Below are 18,352 nucleotides of genomic sequence, written 5' to 3'. Positions count from 1 at the left end.
CTACATCCAATAATCATCATATGGGTTATTTAAGGACTGTATACAATTTCTACATCAATTCAACAAGTTTTCATCATCTAATCATCAAATCTCTCTCAAAACCCTAGTTCTCAAATTCTCACAAACTTTCCCCCAACTTGTTAGATGCAATCTAATGATTTAACAACTTAATATTAATGCAAGATAGTCTCACCCTCACCTTAGATTAATTCCTGAATCAGCGGCAGCGTTCTTCTTTCCTAAGGTCTTCTCCTCTTCTCTTGACTTTTCTCTCCTCTTCTCTTCTTTCTTGTTCTCCTCTTTTCCAAAAAACGGTTTCCGGTAAACTCTTTCTAACCTAAGCTTCTCTATTTATAATACTAAAATATTCTTCCCAAATCTATTTAGGCCCAACAACTTATTCTTCTTTCTATTCTAACCCCCAATTTCACTCACACTAATAATCCTCATATTCTAATGAATAATATTTCTCTACTAAATATATATCTCTCCCACTTGATAATATTGATACACCAAATAACATATATATTTCCACATAAAATAACAAATATATTTCTGCACCAAATAACATATATATTTCTACACAAAATAACAAATATATTTCTACACCAAATAACATATATATTATGCTAGTAAATACCAACATATAACATAAAAAAATATCACCCAACAAAATATATTAACTAAATTATAAAAAGACATCTAATCTCAATAAATCATATATCCATCATATAAATCATATAAATACATAAATATATTCTAAAACTAAGTAAAATAATTAAATAAAAAGGAGGGCGTTACAGGGGTAATTTTGTAATTTTTGCCGAATGTTATTTTTAGTGCTTAGTGAGGGTTTTATTTTACTAAGTGTTGGAAAGTGGGGTAATTATTTAGTTTACCGTTAAGTGACTGTTAGTGTTGTATTTTACCGTTTAGCGAGTAGTAACATTTTGGGTTAGAATAGAAATAGGTTAGGCCCATTAAAACATTGTGAAATGAGCCCAACTGAGTAGAGTTTATTAGTGAAATTGGGGTCTTACAAACATTTCATTTCATTTTCATTTTCACAATTAGAGAGAGTTAGAGAGAAAAAAACAAGAGGAGAAAAAGGGTTTTGAAGGGAAGGATCTAGAGGGAGCTAGAAGAGGCTAGAGGATCAAGGGTTGGAGCTAAAGTGAAGCACTAGCTAGTGATTGTGGAGAATTAAGGTAAGAGGGTTAGAATTCAAACATAATCAATAGTTGTAGTTCATCCCTAATTCTTGCTTAAGTTGTTAATTGAGATTTTGTTGTAGAATTTCGTGCTTAATTATGATGATATGATTATGTACACGAATTGATTGATAATTGTGTTGTTGTTGTTGAATTTGTATGTCAAAATGGGTATGTATGAACATAGTATGTTTTTATATGAAATTGATGAATTGTGAAGTTGTGGTTGTTGAATTATGAATGGATTCATGTTCAGTTGTTGTTGTTGATGATTTGAATCATGTTGTTGTTGAGTTGGTACATTGGGTATCATTAACTATGAATTGGTGATGAGAATTGTTATGTTGTTGTTGAAAATGGTTGTTGTGAAAATTGGTTTTGATTAGAGAAGAAAACTTGTTGTTTTGAGAAAATGAATTTTCATAGGTTTGCATAACTTATTCAAATGCCATGAAACGTGTGAGTTTGATGTGTTGGAGCCTCGGGTTATGCCTCGGATCACTTTTGACATTGAAGGGTTTTAAACATCCGATTTTGGGGCGAAAACGGCATAAACCCGCGGCCGAAACGCGCGAAAACGCACGTTGCGGAGCACTGCGCCTGAGCTAGGGCGCTAGGCACCCACACTCAGAGAGCTAGCGCTAGGCGCTACACTCCTGGCGCCAGGCGCCCTGCACAGGGCAACGTGCTCGTTGTTCCGTGTTCGGGGGGTCGGGGGCAGTCGTGTAGGGGTCCGTAGCGACCGTTTGAAGGTGTTCTTGTACTGTTTTTACTTGCTTTTCAACTGGAACATACTTGGGTTTGTTGAATGTTCGAATTTTCAAATGGTTTGAAACTTGGGATTTTCCTCAAACGAACTTAGGCTAATTTTTGAATTAAGGCTTGTTTGCTTGTAATTGGCCTAGGCTCTTGTTCATATGATTTTAAAAAGTAGTTGTGATTGGTTCCATCAAGTCTTAACTTGTTTTGCTTGAACATGAGAGTTTTTGTGAAAATGATAAAGTGAGACGAACTTTGAGTTTTTATTGAATTTGTTGTATTTGGCCGATGAAATGCTTATGTAATCTCTATTACACACATATGTGACTTGTGAGAATACATGGCATAGGAAATTGAGCTTGTTTGCTTGGTTTCGACTTATATGCTCAAGTATTCTAATGTTGTGATCTTAAGAGACGAATTTTGTCGGAAATGGTTTAAGAGCCAATTGTCTTGTGAATCCTTTATGGATATTTGATATAACTTATATGAAGATGATTGGTGGTGTATATTTGTGTGACAACTATATGTTGCTTGTGTTGTGGATGTTGTTGGCAATTGTATATATGTTATGTGGTGGTGAATTGTTATTAATTGCATATATACAAGTATTGGTGATGTTGAGGTGAATTGTTGTGTGAACATATGCATTGTAGTTGAGTCATATGTTCATGCATACATGACTGATGGTGGTGGATTTTATATTCAATGGTGATGATTACGATGTTTTTGTTGCATCGAAGGTGACGACCTTGAGGTGTTTTGGTACCACATGCATCTAGATGAGTCTAGAGACATTGCATAAACTGTTGGTGGATTGAATTGCATTAAGATGTGTTTGATGGTTGATTATTGCTAGTTGTACTTGCGGATTGAATTGTTAATTGTTGATTGACAAGGTGAGGTTGTGATATGTGTATGATACACTTGTGGATATGAACTTGATATAATGATATTGAATGATCTTGGATTGCTTATATGTTGTGAATATTGAGGAACTTGTATGAATTGTCATTCTTTATCCTTGATTATATCTTTCATTTTCAAAGTTCTTATTAATCTTATATGGATTATGATGATGTAATGCTAACCCTCAGTGGTTTACCACCTACCTTTCCGTATGGACGGGTAGATGGAGTGCAGGATGCTTAGTCTGTTTTGCTTGATGATGCCGAGGAGTGGAGTTCCTCTTTATTTGCAAGTGTCTAGATTAGGGCTCTGATCTAGGATAGTTCTTGCATGTTGCTTTATTGACTATGTATTTTGGAGTTGAGATATTGTTGTATTTGAGATATGGAGGATATATTTTTATTATATTGAGATTGGGAGTTGTTTATGGATTATATGTATATGTTCCACTGCTATGTGATGTGACATGATCTTTATGCATGTATGTATTGTGGTTTATTCGAAGACGTAGCATCTATTTCTAGAATATGTTTGTATATTCGTGCGTTTTACCGCTTATTAGAAATAGGGTGTTACATGTGGGAGGATGTGGATAAATAGAAACGACGGATCACCTTCTTTTCTACTACGACATCTTTGGTTGTGTATGGCTTGCGGTCTTGCAGTGGCTCGATGTTTCTTTCGTAGCTCCTATTGGGTGTCGTAATCATTATCTTCAGTTTAGACGCTTGGCCTGGTTACCGCATTTTTCACATTCATTCCTTAGGATCATCTGGCTAGCTTCTGTTTGAGTAATCTGGAAGGAGAGGAACAAACAAATTTTTCATCAGAAAGCTTCGGAAATCCACAATGTAGATGACATGGTTAAACTTTTATCTTTCCAGTGGCTAAAGGCCAATTTGCACACTTTTGTTTTCAACTATCATGTCTGGTGGTTGCACCATTTGTCTTGTATGGGTGTTGTAATGTAATCGTCATGTTTTTTTCTATTTCGATTCAGGTGATCCCTCTTGAGGCACCAGTGACTTGACATTGTATTTATTTGGGTAATTCTCTTTTGCACGTTTTGTGTGAGATGAATCACTTCTGGTTAATCTAAGTTTCATTTTGGCTTGTTCAAAAAAAAAGTGTGAAGTCTGAAAATTACCTTGTAAAATAAAAAACAAATATTATGACCTCATTATTCGAGTTTTTTTTATTATTTGTGACCATGTAATACACGTGAAGTCCAAAAGCGTCCTAGATGTTGAATTTTTCATGATTTTTTAGAGATATCTTAAGGACGTTAAAAAATGGTTTTACGGAAAAAATTAGAAATCTTTGACAAGCGTTAATTATGAATATTTAAAGTGTAAAAAACTCAAAAAATAAAAAAAACGGAAATCTCGACCTAGAAATCGAATTTTAAGCTCATTGTTTGCAGATACATCTATAAAAATACATAAAAAGAATCTGCAAAGTTTCATAGCATTTCAAAGACATTTCAATATATTTTTATTTTTCAACCAAAACGTGCAAAATTACAATTTTGTTCCTAGTAAGCGTATACTCACGGATCAAATTTCGTTCCCTAATTTTGTAGGCATGGTTAGAAAATCATAAGACCCTTTACGATGGAATTTTAAAGTTTTTAAACTAGAAAAAAATTAATTATAAATTGTTTAAGAAATTCATAATTATGGGGAATACAAATTCATAATTAATTGTCCTTAGTCAATTTATTTTTTTTGGTGTAAATCCATGTTTTAACATCCTAAATATGCATGGCAAAAATCATGAAAAGAAAAACCTGTCAAAAATAAAAAGAATTTCAAATTACAAAGCTAAACTATATTTATTTCATTTTAGGGTCAGTTTTGAGACATGATGTATAGGGTCAATTTGAACAACTAACCATTTTTTTATTAAAGTCAAAATTGATTGTAGAACTACATAATTGATTTTGATATGTTTAGTTTTTGCACCATCCGAAACTCTAGAGAAAGCGTATTCAGCGGCTCCAATGAACAAGGTATCTTCTCTTGAGTGATTTTTTCATCCTGCATGATCTTTCAAATTTATTCAATGAAACCACTGATTCGCTTTCTTCTCAGTTGAGCATTTCCTCCTTCATGCATAACTTGCGTATCACTCCACTGAATCAGGTTAGGGTTACCTACATGGACATTCTCTTTGCATTACATTGATATATATGATACATTGCTCATCAATGATTAACTCACTTACATTTTAGATCATGCATTAAATGCTGAGCAATTTTTCTAGGTCCAAAGTTGACTTATTTGAGCTTATGGAAAATTTTGTAAGACAGTTTGGAAGAACTTATGACATTGTTCATAAGTTGTTTTCAACTTAATTTCATAAGTTATGAAAACAACTTATAGATTATATGAAAACAATTTAATTTTATTTATCTTTTACTATAAAGTTGATTTATACATAAGCGTTTATCATGGTAAGTGTTTATGCTATAAGTTGTAAATAAGTTATTTATCCAAACGGGACATGTACATATCCTATGCAAATTCAATGTATTCCAATGATTAATTTATCGTAATAGGAAAGAATAGACTTTTATTTAAGTAGATGATCCAGTTTTACATTGCTTTTAATTAGCTTATTGATATTGATCATCCCTAACTTTATAAGGGAAATTGATCATCCCTATTTCTTTGTTATAGATTTTAAATTCTTAAAATAGTAGCTGTTTCATATGATAGGTTGTTCTGGTAAGAGTTGCTATGTAGCACCGACACTTTTGATAGAAGGTATATCCGGTACCCTATCATTCAATTATGTCATTTTCTCAAATTGTTATCAGTATCGATCAGTCAGTGTAGTGTCTGTGTTGTGTTTGTGTATGTGCTTCATAGGTGACTTGTGGTTGGTTGTTATCTTTTTTATAAACTCCTTTTTTTTTGTGCTTTCATATGCTCGGTTATATGCTTTTCGAACACGAGTTGTCCAAGTTTACACAGATTTATTAGATAGACTAATGATACTGTGGGAGTATAATATGTAATTTTTTGAAGATATTGTTACTCTTTCAGTTCAGTATACTTTCCTTTGACTTAAATCCTTTGCATAAGTTATCTGTGAGTTTGTGTATTGAGAAGTAATTTCAGTTTCAAAAGGAAAGGTATATACTTTCACTTCCTGGTTCTTGCAGAAGATCAATACTTTCAAATGGTTGGTTGGTCTGATCCTCTTTCATGTTGTTTTTTCTATGTTTTAGTTTAATTATTTGATAGTCTTGTTTTGATCATAGACTATAATTAATAGAAACTTGAAATAAGATTTATATATTTAATTGTTTTATGCTAATCCGCTGTTATATTCCAAAAATTGCAACTAGAAATTGTCCTTGTCCCCCCAGTTTTTCTTCATCTTCTTTTTGGATTTTCATGTTATTTATTTTGTTTTCTCTTCCTTGATTATTCTATCACCATGACTTGATTACCAAGGTTCTGCTGTGGCTTCTATTGCATTTCCAGGAGGTTCCTGCATGTTTGAAACTTTTGTATCAATGGTGCATTCAACTATAAAAGCAAGTGAGTGATTATCGTTTGATGCTCATGGTTAGTGATTTCTATATCTTCAAATTTCTAAATGTATAGTGCATCTACCATTACAGCTCTTTAAACATATGCAATCTTAATGATTGATTCACATTATCCTTTGTGAATGTTAGTCCAAGAATATATAACTTTTGGTACACTAATATAATAATTTTGGTCCATATATTTGGTTCATTAATAGACCAATGAGAGTATTCAAATAGAATATATAGAACTGTTGCATTATGTGTTGATTCTATGATATTCATAATCTTATAGCTAGGTAGTTAGGCTTCTAGGCGGCCTCTGTTTGCATGGGTCATGTCTTCAACTAGATCAGTGCACGAACAGAGGAGACGGTGAGTGGCTGATCCGATGACTGCGCGAAGGGAAGGTCGCATGTGAAGTAGGTTCGCGGCTGTTTGGACGCGGCAGCGTGTTTGAAGGGCGCAACGGCAACGGAGTGGCGCAAAGACGAGGCGCGGAAACAGCGTTTTTGCAGAAAACACAGCAGCTGTGGTGGTGGCGCAAGGCGGCGGCTGCTATATGTGGGTGAGGGTTTGAGAGAGAGAGAGAGAGAGAGAGAGAGAGAGAGAGAGATTTAGGGATCGATTAGGGTGGTACCATGTAAGATAATGTAATGCATGTCTTTTTCATTATGTGAATAGAATGTATATATACATGTAGGTCAACTATCTAATTATGATACAAATTACAGGAAAATCATTATAACTAATTATGAAAAATATTCTATTCTATCATCACCAAGTTCATAAATGCTAGATGATGATTCATGAAACAAGTAGTGGACTCTCCTCTACATTTAGGTCTGCATTGATCCAAGAGTGCTTATCCATTAACCTCATTCCCTCCAATTCCATAGCCACTTCCTTCATGCTTGGTCTTTCCTCCCCTATAAGTCTCAAGCAGTTCGCCGCAAGAACAGCTACCTCCTTGATCTCTTGTTTGTTTTCTTCATTCCACATACCATCTTGAATAATTTCAAACACATTATCCTTTTTCAAGCAAGATAAAAAGTGCGTAGCAAGACTTCTACTCTCTTCCGGCCTACCAAAACAAAAAGGTTTCTCCCCCGTTAGCAGCTCCACAAGAACTACTCCAAAGCTATATACATCACTTTTCTCAGTTAATTGGCTTGTTTGCATATACTCTGGATCCAAGTAGCCAATAGTTCCTTGCACCATTGTGGCTACTTCAGTTTGATCAAGTGGAACCAATCTCGAAGCTCCAAAATCTGACACTTTGGCAGTGTTGGTTCCATCTAAGAGAATGTTAGCACTCTTGACATCTCTATGGATAATGGGTATTGAGGCAGCTGAATGCAGATATGACAGAGCTCCAGCTACCTCTGCAGCTATCCTAAGACGAGTTTTCCAAGTTAGATCGTTCGTCTTACCTTGTGTGCGAAGAAATTCAGAAAGAGTACCATTGCTAACAAACTCATAAACCAACAAAGGAACTTCTGTTTCTAGACAACACCCTAAGAGTTTGACCACATTCCTATGATTTATTTGAGAGACAACATCCACCTCATTAATGAATTGTTCAATTTGGCTTTTATCTACTGTTTTGGACATTTTGATAGCAACAATTCTATTATCATCAAGTTCTCCTGTGAAAACTGTACCAAAACCTCCTCTACCTATGATTAATGAAACATACGGTTTTAGTAATTGGGAAAAAAAAAATTTAGATTAAGTTTGAGAAGTATTAATAAAAATAGATATATGTAGAATGTACTAGACCCACACGTGGGAGAAAAAAAAAAAACATAACACCTAACTTTCCCATTCCTTTCTCCTCTTAACTCTCGTTAGCTCTCTGTCCCTCATTCCTCTTCTTCCATTTTTTTTTCTCCTTCCTTTCCAAAATCAACCATTTTCATCACCAAATCAATCATCCTTAAGAATAATTGATCATCTAAGTAAAGCAACTTCATATTCAAGCTCTATTGGTAGAATTTTGGGGGTTAGGGTTTGTGCTTTGAAGTAGGAGGAGAGTACCCATATTGTCAGAGTTGCTCATTGAGACTCTTTGAGGTATATTTATCAACTTACATTTCAATTAGTGCATATTTAGGTATGATTAGTGAGTTAGAAATTAATTTTTAAGATAAGAGTATGTGTTAGAGGAATTTTATGGTTATCAATGGTTACTAAAGTCGTAGAATGGGTTTCTAATTAATGAGAAAATATTATTGATGCTCAGATATGACGCTGGACGCTTCGAATGCTTCTCCAGGGATGGTAGGAGAACACACTAGTTGATTCGTTATAACTGTGAGTTGATGACGATCATTATCACTTATTTTCATTATCATCATTATTGATATTTTTATGATTTTATATGTTAAAGTGTTTATAAAAATGGGGAACACACCCTTTGGACATTTTTCCTCGCATTGATATTATGTTAAAAGTCATTGATATTATAATGGTCTCTATTTAGATTTATCTTTGACTTATTGAGCAAATGATTTGAAATTGAGATTTGGTTGCATATACAATGACATGAGTTTTGAGATGTGGGAAGTACGGTTTTGAGATATATGGTTTTGAGAATTTTCGATGTTAATATGCGCTCCATTTGGATTTGGATTTTACCTATGATTTATAAAGTAAAGAAATTGAAACGGAAGAATTGATTTTATGTATTTTAGGTGGTTTTGAAACATGTGTTTTTCAAAGGTTTGATGTTAATTTGTACGCGATTTGGATTTTGAATTGGATTTGAATTTGGGTTTACTTATGATTATAAGTAGTAGATTTTCGGTTGAGTTTTAATGATAAATATCTTGAAAGAAGTTTCGTTATATTGTGAAATATGGTTTTGAGAATTGTGTTTTAAGAATGGTGTTTTGAAAATTACGGTTATAATGACGACGACCTAGGTGCACCTAGTATGTGATTTCAATTAGATAGAGTTACCCCGTTAGATGGAGCCGCCCCTATGGATAGGCCGCCATTAGGAGGAGAGGGCTATCAACGAGAGGTAAACTACCTAATTGAAAATGTTTTACATTTGTTTTGAGTCGAGAAAAAAGAGCTATCCGTTAGATGGAGCCGCCCCTATGGAAAGGCCACCATTAGGAGGAGAGGGCTATCAACGAGATGGAGCTAGTTCTCGATTCACCCATTTTGATTATTTTCACTAAATTGAGTTTACTATACTTTAAAACATTTTTGTTTTGAGTCGAGAGAAAAGAGCTATCCGTTAGATGGAGCCGCCCCTATGGAAAGGCCACCATTAGGAGGAGAGGGCTATCAACGAGATGGAGCTAGTTCTCGATTCACCCATTTGATTATTTTCATGAAAGTTGGATTTTTATACTTTCTTTAAAGTTTATTATTTTGGTATTGTTAAATGGAATTTGATTTTATATTCTATTTGGATTTGATTATTTCGATTTCTTTTTCATTATACGCGATTTATATATTTTCTTTAAAGTTGTGGATTTGGGTTCACTTCTCTACGACATTGGAATTTTGATATAGTCTTATTTGTTTGATAAATTTATAAAGATTTCTGAATTTTCATGGTACACTTGATTGAAAGTTTATTACATTTTTATACGGTTAGTAACTTTGTAAATTACAATTTGGTATGAGAAAAGTAAATAATCGTGCCCTTGTGTGTTTCCCTTCTAGTTGGTGGTGGTTGTTGTCTCTCACTAAGTCCTTGTGACTTACTCTTTCATTTTCTATTTTTTTTTTTCAGACTTCCAAACAGCCAAGTAGGAAGCTGCTAGTAGATTTGAAGTTCATCTGTGTCACTCTTGGTGGTAGGTTTCCTTGATGAATGTCTCTTTTGTTTATGTATATGTTGAATCGAGTATCTGCAGCTATTTGGAGTTTAGGAATGTTTTATTCTGAGATGTACAAAGATGTAAATATGTCATTTGAAACTCTGGATGAGAATACAGGTTCATAAACAGAATTACAATCTTGGCGAATGTTCAAAATACAGAGAATACTCTGTCGAAATTTCAGTGGATATCAATTTATAAATTGTAAATTATAGTTGTCAAGTGTCATCAATAGGCTTGCCAGACTAGGATGTTCTAGTTCGTGCGCCGGTCACGATTGTGAATTTTGGGTCGTGACAATTAAGCTCTCATCAAAGTTGTTAGTGGCTTTCTTTAGTTCATTTTCTTTGAAAATGTGAGCTATTTGAGACGAATCTTTTCTTTGAAGAAGTTTTTGTTCCAACATAGAACCTCCATTCTGCCTAAAAAACTTCTCTTTCAATTTGGTAAATTTCCTTTTTTGGTATATTAAGAAAATTATAGATAATGCTCCTGCTCCTGTATTCAAAATATATTAAACCCAATTTTTGGATTGTTCCCGAGACTAATATCAGCAGCATAAATATTCTTAATGAACACTCATAAGATTTGACAATTAAAAAAAGGTTAAATATGTTTTTGGTTCCTAAAGGCTTGGGACCTGAGAGTGTGCTCCTCCTCAAGGTCTCAAGTTCGATTGTCCCCAATGCCAATTTGGGAAAAAAAATGAATGTAAAATACAATTAGGCATGCTTAGTTGCTTACCAAGGATAGTAGGTAGTACTATTGGAGTTGCATTTGGATGAACTTGCTGGCACCCTCCTTCCTTTGTTCCATTTCCGGTTTGCCCCTTGGGACAGAAACAAGTGTGATTCGCTAAAGTGTTTCTACAATTTGCTTTATTTTTGCATACATGAGTTTTTGTTGCACATTCGTCAATGTCTGAAAAAACCATAAAAACATGGTCATTAGTATCTTACTACTATACATGTGATTCGTATATTGATTTGATTCAAAAATGAATAATAAGTCACTGCCTAAAAATTTAGTGTAATCAACCACTCTTATGTCAACTTTGTATAGTCAACCACTTTCTAAAATGACTCAATTATGAGGAAACAAATTCAACAAAACATTGAAAATATGAAGCACAATCAATTAATTAAACTACAAAAACAAAAAACAGTGGTACAATATTATGCTTTATTTTTTACCTGTGCAGCCTCCAGGAAGGTATGGATTTCCTTCAAAGCCTTGTAAACACTTGCATCTGTAACCGTCATAATCTGAATCTTTATCAACACATTCACTACTTTCCTTGCAGGCATAGTTATCTGTAGTTTGTGCTATTTTACACGATTCATTTGTAACAGCCCAATTAATAACCAAGGGGAAAGTTTCATAAGGTAGATTATTTATATGGTCTACAGGAAATTTATAGGATACTTGTTTGGCAATAAAGGAATAGCTACAAGAATTTACCATAGATAGTGTAGAAGTTGGGAATTTAAATATTTCAATTGTGATATTTTTCATACTAGAAGGAATATCCACTTGGCAACACCCTAAACCTGTGCATTTTCCAGTGTTATTCCCAATTACTATTTTAGGATCAAAATTATAACATCTTGTTAAGCACCCTGTTGAATAAGTGGCACCTGTGAAATTACTGTTGAGATATCCGTAACTGTCACAACCAACTGTTATGAATTTGTTTTCCTTACTTGAAATTGTGTGAGGAGAAACTATTAGATAAGCTCTATTCGCTTCTTCGGTATTCGAACAGAGATGTGAGACGGAAAATTTCATTACCACTTGACCTTGGGGATTTATGTCCAGGACTTCGATACCCCTAGGCCGAATTAATTTTGAGTTGTTTACACAGGTGAGTTCAAATTTTGAATCCATGTAACATGGTGTATGATGTTGTGCTGTTGAATTTCCTATGCCAAATGGATATGGAATTGTTAAATCTCCACAAGTGTAATTGCAGCCAGGTAGGACTTGTTGAGGTTGATCAGATGCAACTGTTTCTATCAAAAGTGCTAATGAAACCATTATCAATGGATGGATGCATTGCCTTTAGTTTCATTGCCTTGAATTGAATCACAAATTTAGTAGTAGAAAAAATGATAGGCCTTTTTAGTGTCTTGTGGCATAAGGGTGTGCCTCGTTTATTTATAATAACACTTCAAATTTAATTAGTTTTTCTTTTGTGTCAATCGGTATTTGCTAATTGCTAATCTTTATTATAAACATTTGCACTATTTTTTTCTAGAAGTACACGTGGCAACCTATTAGTGAAAGGCTCATTTAATGTTATCTCTCATGTACACACAAAATATGAAAGAGTTTATAACAGAAAGAAAAAAAACGGAATTGAAATTTGATAAGTTAACCGAAAATGTTGTGTGCAAAAAGTCAAAATTTGTGAGGAATATTTAATGCACCAATGTTTTCTTTTATGTACACAATAAATATGAAAAAGTTTATAATAGAAACAACAATCATAATTTGGTGAATAAACCTAAAATGTTATCTCTATTTGGACCCTCTATTTGATAGGAGTATTTAATGCACCATGATTTCAATCAAAAGTTTACATATAGAGTTAGTTTGATGTGCTGAAATTCTGGGTAATCATTTACCCGGGTTTCAATTGAAAAAATGAACAGAATATTACGGAAAAACAAAAAAAATGAGCACATAGTGCTTATTTCCTTAACCGGTTTTATTTTGACAGATTTCCTTAACCAATTTGTATTGATGCATTGACATAAATAATAAAAAAAATTATTAAAATTAATTCATGTCATTTGCAAATATTCCTCTAATATTACATTGACGGTGAGGTTTAGTATGGGAAAGGAAGGTTGTTTCCCACCATAGGAAAGTTTTTTTTGACGATCAGATTAAAAAGGAACACATATTTTATCATAGTCTGCCCACACCATATCATCCATCATCATTCTCTTTCCTCCATTCCCTCACTCATGCACTCACCAAGCACACACAACCACACTATTTTCTCTTCTGAGTTCTGATTAGTCTACTGATTCAAATCAAGTTAATATGTTTGATTATTTTTTTCCTTTTTGATACAAAATATGTTTGATTCTTATGAACTCTATTTTGATGCAGAAGCAAGTAATTGATGCAGCTCAATCTTCTCTAATCTTTCAAACTTTTTCTCGTGAAGACCCAAAAATGTCAAACCCTCTTCTTATTGTTCAATTTGTCTATGGCACAAGATCCCAACAACATATCTACCACAGTCACATGAGCTGCTTCAAATATAGATCTGGTCCACGCAAGCTCACAATGATTCAAGAGTCAAATTTTTTGAATAAAACTCTGAATTAACCTTCATCACAAAATGGAGATTCGATTGGCAGTTTAGCAACACTCTTTACATTCAAATTTCAACCCTTACCTTTTTTGGTATTGTTCTCTGCTTCTATATCTATCCATCAAGATTTAATTTTTACCCCCTTTTTCAAACCTAGATTTCCACATCCCACAAAAGAACAATAAAGAGCAATGAAAGAACAAAAACCCCAGAATGAAAAACAAAAATGATTGTAAGAAAAATAGTAATACTAAATTAGTAATCGCCGATAATAATAAAAGAACAATAGTTGCTCTTGATTATTAATATAATTCCACCACTACCTTTCATAATTTTTTTTTATATGTTTTTGCTTTCAATTTAATGAATGAAAGAAAGGACTTTGGCACTGAGTCAACCGAAAGGAACTTGCTGATGGTAAGCAATTGGTGTTCAGAAAACATTTTAAGGATTTTATTTTTTTAGTTAGCTGGAGAGAGAGAATTGCAGGGGATGATAAAGTGAGAAATAATCAAGTGTTGATGGACCATGATAAAATATGTGTTCCTCTTTAATCTGATCGTCAAAAAAAACTTTCCCATGGTGGGAAACAATTCTCCTTTCCCATACTAAACCTCACCTACATTGACATGTGTCAATGTCATTTTTTTAAACTAATCATGTTGCAACCGTTTGATGTTATTTTTTTTATTTTCGCATTGCTTCCACTAATATTTCATTTATGCAATTAGCCTATTTATACCAATGTTGTCTTCTGTTAAATCATCTGTCTACTTCTCTTCCCTCTCAACCTAGAAAAAAAGGTATATTCAAATGGCTCCAAGATCAGATAACATATCATATCTGAGATTAGTCTGGTGAAGGAATCTTGGAGCATAGTTGTACAGATTGTCCGTGTTTGGTTTGTTCTTGACGTCAATCGCGACGCACATCCGTTTTCTCTCGACATGGTTCTCATGGATGCATCTGTGAGCATATTCCATTGCTTTTTTTTTATTATTAATGTTTTGTGTTGTGTTATTGATTATTTATTGTTTTATTCTTTGCGTTTTCAGGGAAACAAGATTCACGCCACTGTACGAAGAACTCTCATCTACAAATTTGAGAAGGACCTGCAGGAGGGAAAGGTCTACTCTATGAGTGGCTTTGGTGTTGCTGCGAATCTTGGATCTTATCGCACCACAAAGCACGAGTACAAACTCAATTTTCAGTTTAACACCAAAGTGAAATTGTGTGGCATCCGATATCTATCCGATATCAAATTCTATTGATGTTTTCAATTCTGAATACGACACCGATTACTTAGTCGGTATGGAAATTAAAATTTAATTGTCTGTAATTTTTTAATATATATTGTTTATTAATTGATTCCATTTCATTTGTACGTAGATGTCATGGGTATGTTGACCGGTGTTGGTACGCAAAGGGAGTATGAACGAAATGGAGCCAAAACTAAGATGGTGGCCATGGAATTGGATTACGATGGTTGGTGTTTTTCATAATTTTTTGTAAATGTGTTATTGATTTTATCGTTTATATTTAATTTTAAGGGTTAATTTGTTTTGGTTTTTTTTTTGTTAGGTTTAAATTTAAGGTCACTCTATTTGGACAATATGCTGAGGAACTTAATGCTTTTGTTGTTGTCGGGGAGACCGATAAGGTCGTTGTGGTTGTCTTGCTGGCCAAAGTTAAGATCTGGCAAGGTAACAATTTTTTTGTCACCCTAATTTTTTTTCCTTAATAAATATATGCGAATCTATAAATTGTTAAAATAATTTTTATATGTGAAACTTTTTTTTTACGTATAACCTTCTTTTTAATGATATAATCCGAACAAATGTCTTCCAAACAGTAAACTTTCGGTGTTCGTCGTAATTAATTTTTTAAATAAGTCACTAATGACATTAATTTTCATTTTAATACTATAGAATTGATTTAATAAGTCAAACCGTAATCATTGGCAGATAAAATGAATTATTTTAGTAGATATGGGCTAATTTTTAGTCGATATTATTTTTTTATGAATGGTTACTTATCAAAGATTTTATTCAATTATGCCTATCATCCAATAAAATTGAATTATGACTCATTTATTTTTTTTATTAGCCAATCAAGATGGACCATGACTCATTTAGTTTTCACCAACCAATCAAAATTGATTACGCAATGATTTTTCTCTCTATATATAGACACTTTGTTTTTTATTATTTTCATGTGTCTCTTCCCCCCATATTTTTTTCGTAAAAAAAAGTATTTTAAAAGCATATAAGATTAATCACTTGGTTGTAGATTATGGGGTTGATTTTCTTTTTTATTTGTATCTAATTGTTTATTGCTAATGCTACTTTCTCAGGGTTCCATTGGAGAGCATGTGTCTACGTTCTACAACTTCAAGATGTTCAACATCAACAATATAATTTTTAGTCAAGGCAATGTTTTGTATTTGATATAGAATCAATATGTTAGAGTTTACCTTAGGTTAATTTTTAATGAATTGATATGTCGATATTTATTTTATCAATATCTGTCTTGCACAATGGGTATATTACACATGAAATCTTATTTGATGAATCTTAACTGATGCTTTTAAACACATCTCCGGACATGTTAAACATCACCGTAAAGGTTGCATACAATTGGTTCACATCATCTAAGTTGGACAAACATTTTCTAATAAAAAGACATCTTAACATCATCATGTTTTACTATGACTGTTTTTCATTTATCATAGTTTCTTCAATAGAATGAATGTATCAAAAGCTTCAATCAATTCCAAAAATAGCTTCCATTTGCAAGTAATTTCATGCACCATTTCAATCAACAAAACAAAAAAATAAATTCTTTTGTCTCAATGTCATGTCTTTTTTTTGTCTTTCTAAATTTCACGTATTTGGTATTTTTAAGAAGGCAAAATGAATTATACTAAGACGAAAGTTTCAAGTATTTGTATAATTAATAAATTCATAATTAATATAATTCTCAAATATTAGTTTTTTTTCTTTTTATTAAGGATAATAATGATAAAACAATTTAAGAGTAATTAATGTCATTTAAATTAAAATGATTTTATAAAGGTTAAAATGTGTCATGTAATTATTTAGAATGAAAAGGCCTTGATCGATGGATCAGACGGAAAAAGAAAAAAATGATAGTGTAAATTTTAACCCCTAATTAAAGGAAACAACTAAACCAAAAAAATATGGAAACAAACAAATATTGAAGTAACAAATAAATCGAAAATATTTAAAATTCCAATAGTTCATATTTCTATCCGTATAAAAAAACTGAATTATTTGAATCTTTTAACCTTTTCTATTAATTTTTTATATTCAATTCTTTTAAGAGAATATTTAATTTACAAAAAAAGTTTTTGACAAATTTTCAAAAGTAAATGTCCAAAATACCCCTATGCTACGTGAGTTAACATGCGTAGGGGTATTTTGGACATTTACTTTGGGAATGAGCAAAACCATTTGGGTAAAGAGCAGAATTCTTTCTAATCTCACGTTCCTAGGAATCATATTACAAACCTTGAAATAAACACACCATAAGGCCTAAAGTCTCTTTGACATATTCTAAAGGAACTTTTTTTTTAAAGAAATAATAATAACAAACACAATTAAAAGGAGAATTGAATGATATCAAAAATTAAATTTTAGCAATAACTCAGTGATTTTGTAAATTTCAATTGTACGAATTTTCAACAATTTTTTTTTATACAATTTATTTAGGGGTCCCTCACAAAAGTGAATAGAGATAGGGTGCTTCGATAGCCACCCTTCTTTACATGCACCTTATTTATTTGCTCCACAATAGGGGTGCTTATTTATTATGGTGCTAAATAGGTGAAACATTCACGATTGTGGTTAGTCTTAGAGATAAAAGAGCTCTCACGAATATATTTATGTTTACTTATCTCTAAGGATGCTAGCTGAGTTTGAAACTCAAAATCTCGAAATTCAAAGTTTGCCCTTCTACTACTATATTAAACCCTTAAGTTGGAAAATCGCATTGAACAAGAAAATGAATTTTTATTTCAAATTAATAATGATAAATGAAATATCCCTTATACCCAAACCATCTCTCATCTTGATTTTTTACTAAAAGAATTTGTTGGTTTAATTGTTCATGCTAATTGGGATTGTTCGGTCAAACATATTGTCCAAAAGTTGTTGGTAATTTTGTGGATTTTTTGAAGGAGTTGAAAAAATGACACCACAAAATGAACCAAAACCTTAAGTCATCAAGTATATTGGTCATCTAACTTATATGTAACATCTACTTTAGCATCCAATATAGAACTTTAACTCACACTTGACACATTGACATCTCTACATTATGTTTGAGACTTTTTGCGATTGGGATATAGAGACATAATAAAATAAAGTTAGACGTATGCACAACATGTTAAAAAAGGAGGGTTGGTGGTGGCTTTATTCAAAGAGTTTTTATCCCTTTCTTTCATGATAAATAAAGAATCAAGCAAATGAAATCCAAAATAGAAGAAAATAGTTCATCATAATGTTAGGACTTTCGCGGGAGCGTAAACTGGGTTGGATAATCACATTAGACTAAGAGCAACTACTCAAGTGAGATTAACATCACCTCTTCATCCAAATCCTAAAGGCATTGGATTTATGGTCCATCTCACTTATATGTTTGTCACTATATTCTCTTGCATCCAATCTGAAACTTTAACTCATATAAGACATGTTAACATATCTCCCTTTAAGTGTGATACTCTCCACATCTGTGATTTGGT

At 32.8% G+C, this 18,352-nt stretch overlaps 2 long non-coding RNA genes and 2 pseudogenes across 4 annotated transcripts; 3 read left to right on the top strand and 1 right to left on the bottom strand.

Annotated features, from left to right (window-relative positions):
* The first annotated feature begins 1,062 nt into the window (after positions 1-1,062).
* On the top strand, positions 1,063-3,405 carry LOC146952632 (uncharacterized). Its single transcript, XR_015025130.1, has 2 exons — positions 1,063-1,208; positions 3,103-3,405. It is a non-coding gene; the product is annotated as an uncharacterized LOC146952632 (long non-coding RNA).
* A 3,664-nt stretch (positions 3,406-7,069) lies between these two features.
* On the bottom strand, positions 7,070-12,447 carry LOC146952630 (wall-associated receptor kinase 5-like; annotated as a pseudogene). Its single transcript, XR_015024676.1, has 4 exons — positions 11,456-12,447; positions 11,007-11,183; positions 10,561-10,760; positions 7,070-8,103 (listed from the first exon to the last, which is right to left on the bottom strand). The product of XR_015024676.1 is annotated as a wall-associated receptor kinase 5-like (transcript).
* On the top strand, positions 8,221-10,471 carry LOC146952631 (uncharacterized). The gene is made up of 3 exons (XR_015007101.1): positions 8,221-8,496; positions 8,666-8,736; positions 10,175-10,471. It is a non-coding gene; the product is annotated as an uncharacterized LOC146952631 (long non-coding RNA).
* Positions 12,448-14,391: 1,944 nt separating the features above from the next.
* Positions 14,392-15,331, top strand: LOC146952629 (replication factor A protein 1-like; annotated as a pseudogene). Its single transcript, XR_015024671.1, has 4 exons — positions 14,392-14,558; positions 14,646-14,899; positions 14,980-15,079; positions 15,172-15,331. The product of XR_015024671.1 is annotated as a replication factor A protein 1-like (transcript).
* Positions 15,332-18,352: the final 3,021 nt, after the last annotated feature.

The sequence above is a fragment of the Medicago sativa genome, chromosome 1, assembly GCF_051527215.1.
Source record: "Medicago sativa cultivar Bolivia chromosome 1, Bolivia_mono, whole genome shotgun sequence".
NCBI classification, from domain to species: Eukaryota; Viridiplantae; Streptophyta; class Magnoliopsida; order Fabales; family Fabaceae; genus Medicago; species Medicago sativa.
The sequence above is the reverse complement of the archived record's forward strand: the minus strand, read 5'-3'. Positions and strand labels throughout refer to the sequence as shown.